Raw genomic sequence first — 8,281 nt, 5'->3', positions numbered from 1 at the left:
TATTGTGTTGTATCTCGTCTCATCTTTGGGGAAAATCCTAACGCTGTTTACAAGTAGAAGACCCAAGCGTCTGAGCTTGGGGATGCCTCGGATGACATTCCCTCTTTCGTATACATTCTATCGGTATGTCACTTGGAGCTATATTTTTATTCAACACGTGATATGAGTTCTGCTTGGAGTGTTGTGTATTATAGTGTGTTTTTCTTTTAGTTTTCCATAATCATTGTTTGGTGGACACACCTTTCGAGCTAGGCAGTTTCTCTAGTGCTTCACTTATATATTTTAGATCATGACAGTGGTTATATTTTATAGAAATAATTGCACTCTCCTGCTTCAATTAAATATTTTTGAGGAACCAAAAAATAGGAATGGTAATTTGCACATCTTATAAGACTAGTCCAAATATTATAGGTATTCAAGGGGGATATAATGAAAACTTTCAGGTAGCTCACCTTATAAAGAAACATATGATTTATTTACTTATCATATAAATGTTGCTCATGGCATGGTGATGAGGTGTGAGCTTTTTTATATCTGAATGAAATCCTATCGTATTGTTCATATTGGGGGCACACGAAGATTAACTCCTCCCAACACCCTCCCTAGGGGCATGCGGTAGTAGTGTGCTTCGATAGAGGTAATAGGCTTTAAAGTAAGTATATGAGTTCTTTATGACTAATGTGAGTCCATGGATATACACACTCTCACCTTTCCGCAATTTTCTATCCTCTTCGATACCATGCATTGCCCATTCTCACCTCGAAAGTCACTGCAAACTTCGCCGGTGCATCCAAACCCCATGATATTATACGCTCTATCACACATAAGCCTCCTTATATCTTCCTCAAAACAGCTATCATACCTAGCTATTATGGCATTTCAATAGCCATTCCGAGATATATTGCCATGCTACTTTCATTGTTCCATCATATAACTTGTATGTTCATCATCATATTGCTTTGTATCATTATATAGAGCCGCCATAGTTTTTGTGGCTAATCATTGTTCATCATTGTTTACATATTATGTTAGATCATTGTACATCCTGCTACACTGCCAGAGGTATTCATATAGGGTCATCTTGTATAGATTTATCGAGTTGTAAGTAAGTAAATAAAAGGGTGTTCATCATCATTATTAGAGCATTGTCTCAGTGAGGAAAGCATGATGGAGACTATGATTTCCCCACAAGTCGAGATGAGACTCCGGAGGAAAGGATGATGATTGAACATCCTAGTACACTGCCAGAGGCATTCATATAGAGTCATCTTGTATAGCTTTATCAAGTTGTAAGTAAATAAAAGGGTGATGGTCATCATTACTAGAGCATTATCTCAGTAAGGAAAGGATGATGGAGACTATGATTCCCCCACAAGTCGAGATGAGACTCCGAATGAATAATAATAAAATAATAAGGAAAAAAAGAGAACAGAAACAAAAAATAGAAAGGGCAATATTACTATCCTTTTTCTACACTTGTGCTTCAAAGTAGCACCTTGTTCTTCATATAGGGTCTCCTGGGTTGTCGTTTTCATATGCTAGTGGGAATTTTTCGTTATAGAACTTGGCTCGTATATTCCGATGACGTGCTTCCTCAAATGCACGAGGTCTTCATGAGCAAGCAAGTTGGATGCACACCCACTTAGTTTCATTTGAGATTTCATGTACTTATAGCTCTAGTGCATCCGTTGCGTGGCAATCCCTACTCGTCGCATTGATATCGATTGATGGGAATCTCCATAGCCCGTTGGTCCTCCTAGTTGATACGAGATTTTCTTCCTTTATAACTTCTTTGATCTTTACCACTATACTCCATTCCACTTATCTGCTATATCCATGTATCACACTCATGTATTGCGTGAAGTTGAAAATGCTAAAGTGCATTAGAGGTACGATCCAATTTCCTCGTTTGACACCTTGGTGCTCGTGATTTATACTTATGTGGTGAAGACGAGTCATGACATGCTAATATTCTTTAAGGATTCTATATTTTGAAAAAGTAATGATTATGTTTCTTGTATTCATGGATGTTATTATGTTGATATCAATTACTTTGTCGATTTTCAATAATCATACATGGAAGAGATTACATGTTGGGTAGCATGCCACATCGAAAATCCTATTTCTATCATTTACCTACTCGAGGACGAGAAGGAATTAAGCTTGAGGATGTTGGTACGTCTCCAACGTATAAATTTCTTTTTATTGTTTCATGCTATTATATTATCAATCTTGGATACTTTATATGTAATTATATGGTATTTTATCATTTTTGGGACTAACCTATTAACCGAGTATCCGGTGCGAGTTCCTGTTTTTTGCGTGTTTTTGACTTTTCAAAAAACTAATACCAAACAAAGTCTAAAACCGAACAAACTTTACGATGATTTTTTTGGACCAAAAGACATCCTAGAAGCTTTGGGAGGTGACTAGAAGACCTACGAGGGAGCGATGAGCTCGTAGGGTGCACTACCCGAGCTCGTGGGCCCCTTGCAACTCCCCCTCTCCTAATTCCACTTCTATAAATCGTTAAATATTCTGAAACAAACAAAGAGCCAGCTTAAACACTTTTTCCGCTGCCGTAATCCTCTAATCCACCGCGATCTCATTTGGAGACCTTTTCAGGTACCCTTCCGGAGGAGGAATTAATCATGGAGGTTGTTTACATCAACTTTGCTTGTTGCCTCCATGATAATGTGTGAGTAGTCCACCAAAGACCTATGGGTCCATGGCTAGTAGCTAGATGGCTTATTCTCTCTCTTTGATCTTCAATATCATGTTCTCCGCGATTTCCGCGTTGATCTATCTGATGCAATCTTCTTTTACGTTGCATTTGTCAGGATCGGATTATTCATTGAAAGTAGCTGAGTCTATTCTGAATTTCATTATGCATGATTGTTAGTGCTTTGTATTTTTCTCTGATCTACATATTTAGTTTGGATAACTAGATTGATTTATCTTCAGTGGGAGTGGTGTGTTGTAATGGTTTCAATCTTGCGGTGCTCTATACCTTGCCATTAAGAATAAAACGACAGGGTCTATTCATATTTCTTGAATTTACTTTGTCTACATCATATCATCTTGCTCCAAACATTACTCAGTTTGTTATGACTTTAATACCTAGAAAGGCAACCATAGAAGCTCTTTCAAAGTGGAGTAATAAATAGTAGATTCAGAATCGTTTCGGTCTACTTGTTTATGGACGTGATACATATATACATGATCATTGCCGTGAATAACAACATAACTATGTGTTTTTCTGTCAATTGCGCGACAGTAATTTGTCTACACATTGTATGCTATGGTCCCCGAGTCTATTTAATTATATTGCTAGAACCCTAAAAACCTTGATGTAGCTATTTACTCTTTATTTCCTTTTACTCTTTATACATCTATCTCTATCAGAATTAATCCTTGCAAGTAACAAGTTCAAGGGTATTGACAACCCTCTTGCCCGCATTAGGTGCAAGTGTTTGGTTTTTCTTTGTAGGAGCCGACGACGAGAGTTTGCCTTGATTCTCCTACCGGTTAGATAAAATTGGTTCTCAGTGATGAAAATACTTATCCCTACTATATTTCTTCATACATCCTCTTCGGAGAAAAATCCAACGCGGATCACAAATAGCAGTGAAATTGAAAGGTCACATGAGCCAACGCAATGTCACGACGCCCATGCGCCACCAGCATAGCCGAAGGACATCTCCTAGTAGACTAAACCAAGACACTACATCATAAACGCAATCGAAAGGCGTCGCACATCCGAGACTGCATAACACCGCAACACCACTTGTGTCATGGGGCGCAATAGGCGAGCGGGATGATGTCACTTCACATGCCTGCCACTTGTGTGGTTGCATAGGCACCGCCTACTAGAGACACACGAAGGAACACTTGATTACGAAGAACACTAACGAAGACGAGGAAAGACGACCAACCCCCAGCCACGGGCCTCCCGGTTGGGAGGAAACTACATCCATGGCCACCGCACAATAGCCATGCAACTCACAAAACCCTATGGACAAGCTCTCACCGATGCCCACAACAGGACAATGGGCCCTCCCAAACCGCCCATGGCTTCCCTCTGCGTAGGGAGCAAGCGGCATCCATAGCTGCCATCTACACTCTACAGGCCAAGGAGCTACAAACTCCCCATCAGGCCCATAGCTCATGGAAGGGGTGACCAACGACGCCGACCAGCACAACATCAAGAAATTCCCAACACCACGAAGCACCACACAGAGCGCCACCACGTCAAGCGCACGCCAAAGCCAAGGTGGGAATCACGATCTGTTGTCCAGGAGAAGGAAACAAGTGCTAACCATCAAATCCGAGCAGGACCTGCCGGATCTAACCATGTATGCCTCGGCCATGCTAGGACGACGGCACCCCGGGGCAAGCCCGGGGAGCGCTACCGCCTAGATCAATGCATGCATGGGTAAATTGTGGGCACGTGTTAATGAAGACAATGGTATCTTAGTTGGAGATTGTGGACACGTACGTGCCAAAATAAAAAGTGAGATTTTACGGTACATTATGATACGCCAGAGCACGTGTATTATATTGGCGATCTAACGGATGAGACTAACTGGGCCTTTTTGAGCCCAAGGGTATTTTTGACCTAAATTTTTTTATACCTTTATTTAGCCAATTAGGTCGAGGAGTATTTCCATCCTAAATTTTTTGATTAAATTAAATGCATTAACAAATCACTTCATTATAGACATATCTGTTCGAGCGGTTCGTCCTCTCTCCTCCTCTCGAGCTGTAACCTCGGGCGCCCTCGATCGCGGCCGATCACACTCTCCGTGTCACTCCTTCCTCCTACGAGTGAGTAAAATCTGGCGTCGGTAGAACTCCTATACTCCCCCCCCTCCTCCCTCCATCGCAAGTCACCCCCCTCGAGAATGAGGAGGATAGGATTTCCTTCGGTTGCCGTAAGAGTTATTTCTCGAATGATAGCAAGCCTAATCGAAAGAGTGGGAATTAAAGTTCTTTCCAGATGAGTGAGCATAATGGTTACATGAAGTATGCATATACTCATCTTGCCGCCCTTTCTTAAGGGTGTATCGAGCATTTTCTACATGCATGGTTAGAGGACAAGTAACATGTAATTTCTCGATAGTTTCGTTTGCTACCTAGATTGTTTGATTTAGGGAACCATGTCTGCTATTAGGTCCGACATAGCGAGAAAAAGATTCACCATGTTGGTTCTTGAACAACTTGTAGGTATCCAAAGAATCATCTTGAGCCTAATCAGAAATCGGGGATTCATATCCCAAGAGAAATACAAGGTAGAGAACTTTGCTCTAAGTAGGAACCCATGTATTGTGAGGATATTGATGAGGTGTCCAATAGGTACCATTTTCACCCAGCTTCCTTTCGAAGCCAACTCCTTCTTTTTTGGAATTTTGTGAATAATGGATTTCTTCAACACATCACAAAGGGCTTGATGCCCCTTGAGACTTTTGAACATCCCAGATTGAAGGAGGTCCTTAAACCTAGCATTCCCATCAAGAACATATACATTTTCCTTGGTAGAGAGGTTATCATTAATATCAATCAAGGAATTATCTTTGTCAACATTTGAGCATTCAACATTAGATTCATTGTTGCTACCTTCAAGATACTTTAAGCAGGGTGGAACAAATGTTTCAGGTTTCTCTTTGAGTTGCTTGGTGAGAAGAGAATTTTCTTTGATCAAATCACGTCGGATCTTCACTGTAAGTTCCTAGCCATCTCAAATCTTTTATGTTCCCTTCTGCATATAGTACCAATAGGGGTCGTATTGATTAGGGTTTAGGATATGTCATGTGAGGTTTAGGGTTTATGGTTTCAGAAAGTTGTGACGAGATTTCCATTGAAAGGAAGTGTAAGTCGGATTTAACTAGGACATACTGATGGAGTTAGTTAGGGTTTATGGTTTTAGAAAGTTGTCACTAGATTTCGATTGAAAGGAAGTGTAAATCGGATTTATCTAGGACATATTGAAGGAATTAGTTAGGGTTATGTGGCATGAGAAAGTTGTCAGCAGATTTGGATTCAAAGAAAGTTATTTTGGATTTAGTTAGGAGATACTTTTGAATTGAGTTTCGAGATATTTTGGATTTAGTTAGGAGATAATTATTTTTGTATGGAGTTTGGAGTTATTTTGGATTTAGTTAGGAGATAATTTGGATTTAGTTAGGTCATAATTTTGGATTTAGTTAGGAGACACTCTTGAATGGAGTTTGCAGATAATTGATCTATCAGGGTGGATCTATGAGGGGACTTGAAGGATTTGTGGACTTTGGATTTAGTTAGGAGATCATCAGTTACAGCAAGTACAATCAATTAAATATTTCTGGATTTAGTCAAGGCATATTTTATACTTACTTACAGATTTTGAAGGACTGAGCTAGGTACATGAATCCGATATGAAAACTTAAATCAATTATTTAAGCATAGTAGTGCATAATTACCATTCATAACATTGACTACCTGTTTTTGTTGGCAGCATAACGACATGGATGATAAAGGCAACGATGGCGAAAACTTGGGTGATACAGGCAAGCATGACACAAGTACATGGGTGATAGAAGAAACGAAGGCAAAGGCATGGATGATAAGGATAATGATTTCGTAGCCATGGACCCCAAAGGAATGGATGGTATGTGCACGGATGATAATGATGAGGATGCAGGCAAGGATGGCATAGACATGGATGATGTTGTGATAGCCTGGCTTATTAGGTATGATAGACTACTCATATCAATAAGGAATTCCTTCTTTTCCGGAAGCCCATTCGAACAGAACTCCCAGGTTAAGCGTGCTCAGCTTGGAGTAGTTCTAGTATGAGTGACCAACCGGGAAGTTGATCTCGGGTGCGCATGAGTGAGGACAAAGTGCGCAGAAAAGACTAGTATTGATATGTGAGGCCAGTTTAGATCCTGCCAGGAGTAACGACCGCCAGCGGGTGTGTACGGGGCGTTACAAGTTGGTATCAGAGCCGACCCTCGCGGTTACACGGATGTTTGTGGACAGGTGTTCGGTCATGTTGTTCATGACGTTTGTGACCCGTCGTGGCACACGGCATGGTACACGTACTGGACTGGATGCACCGACGTTTGTGCCAAGGGGAAACGCTCATGTGGCCCGACGAGGACGTCGGTGTGACAGCCCGAGACCGACGTTCTAGAAGATTCCCCCTTCTTTTCTGTTTTCGTCGTGTGATTAGAATTATTCGTTGCACCGTCATGTAGTTTGCATCATCGCATCATGCATGGCATCATGTCATCGGTGTTTTGTCGGTGTTGCTTGTTGCTCCGTGTTGTTAGGCGTTAGTGCTTCGTGAGTGGCCTCGTTTTGTTGGAGTGATGAGAGAGGGTGCGTGAGAGCCGCCGCTAAACCCCGTTGCACCGCAGACCTTCTCCCCTTCTCTCCTCTCTCATTTCGTTTTGTGGTTTTGCCAAAGTCTTCGGTTAAAACCCCTATTTAAAAGGGTGCGTCTTCTTCTTATATAGGTCCTTTATTTAAATGCGGGGGCAACCCTTAGGTTTTATTTTATTTCTCCGTTTGTGTTATTTAAAAAAAAACCTTCCATTTTATTTTCTCTTTTAAAAGGCTTTTAGTTATTCTTTGAATAAAGAGGTTTTAAATAATTCTTTAAAAAAAAGGATTATCTTTATCTTCTTGTTAAAAGAGTTTTAATTTATTTCCTTTTAATAAAGGGTTGTGATTTTTAATTCTTTAAAAAGGGTTCTATTTTAATTCTTAAAAGGGTTTCATTTTTTTGTTTTAAAAAAAGCCCAAGCTATTTTAGAGTTGGAGTATAATTTCCAAAAGGAGTGAAACATTTTTTTTATTTATTTTATTTTGTTAAAAGCCTTTTCTTTTTTCTTTTTTTTAGTCTTAAAAAAACTGTTGTTCTAAAAGTGTTTAAAAAAACATATGGGGGAGGAGCCAGCCCAGGCCAACCGGCCCAAGGACCAGCTTCCCTCCCCCGAGACCTAGCGCGCAGCCTCCCGATTCCATCTTCTTCCTCAGCCTCCCAGCGTCTCCTCTTCCCCGCGCCACCAGCAGCCCCTCTGCGCGCCGCCGTCGACCCTAGCTGCAGGTGCCCCACGCCCCGTGGCTCCCCTCTGCGCCGCCGCCGAGCAGTCCGTCCCACGCGTCGTTCCCCGCTGCGCCCCGCTGTCGCCAGCCCCAGGCGAGCCGCCCCTGCGCCGCCATGGCCTCGCCTTCGGCCCCGCCGCACAGCCTCGCCGCGTCCCTCGCCGCTGGCGCCCTGGCCTCCTCGCCAGCC

Source organism: Hordeum vulgare, chromosome 3H (genome assembly GCF_904849725.1).
Source record: "Hordeum vulgare subsp. vulgare chromosome 3H, MorexV3_pseudomolecules_assembly, whole genome shotgun sequence".
NCBI lineage: Eukaryota > Viridiplantae > Streptophyta > Magnoliopsida > Poales > Poaceae > Hordeum > Hordeum vulgare.
Note: the sequence above shows the minus strand (reverse complement) of the source record.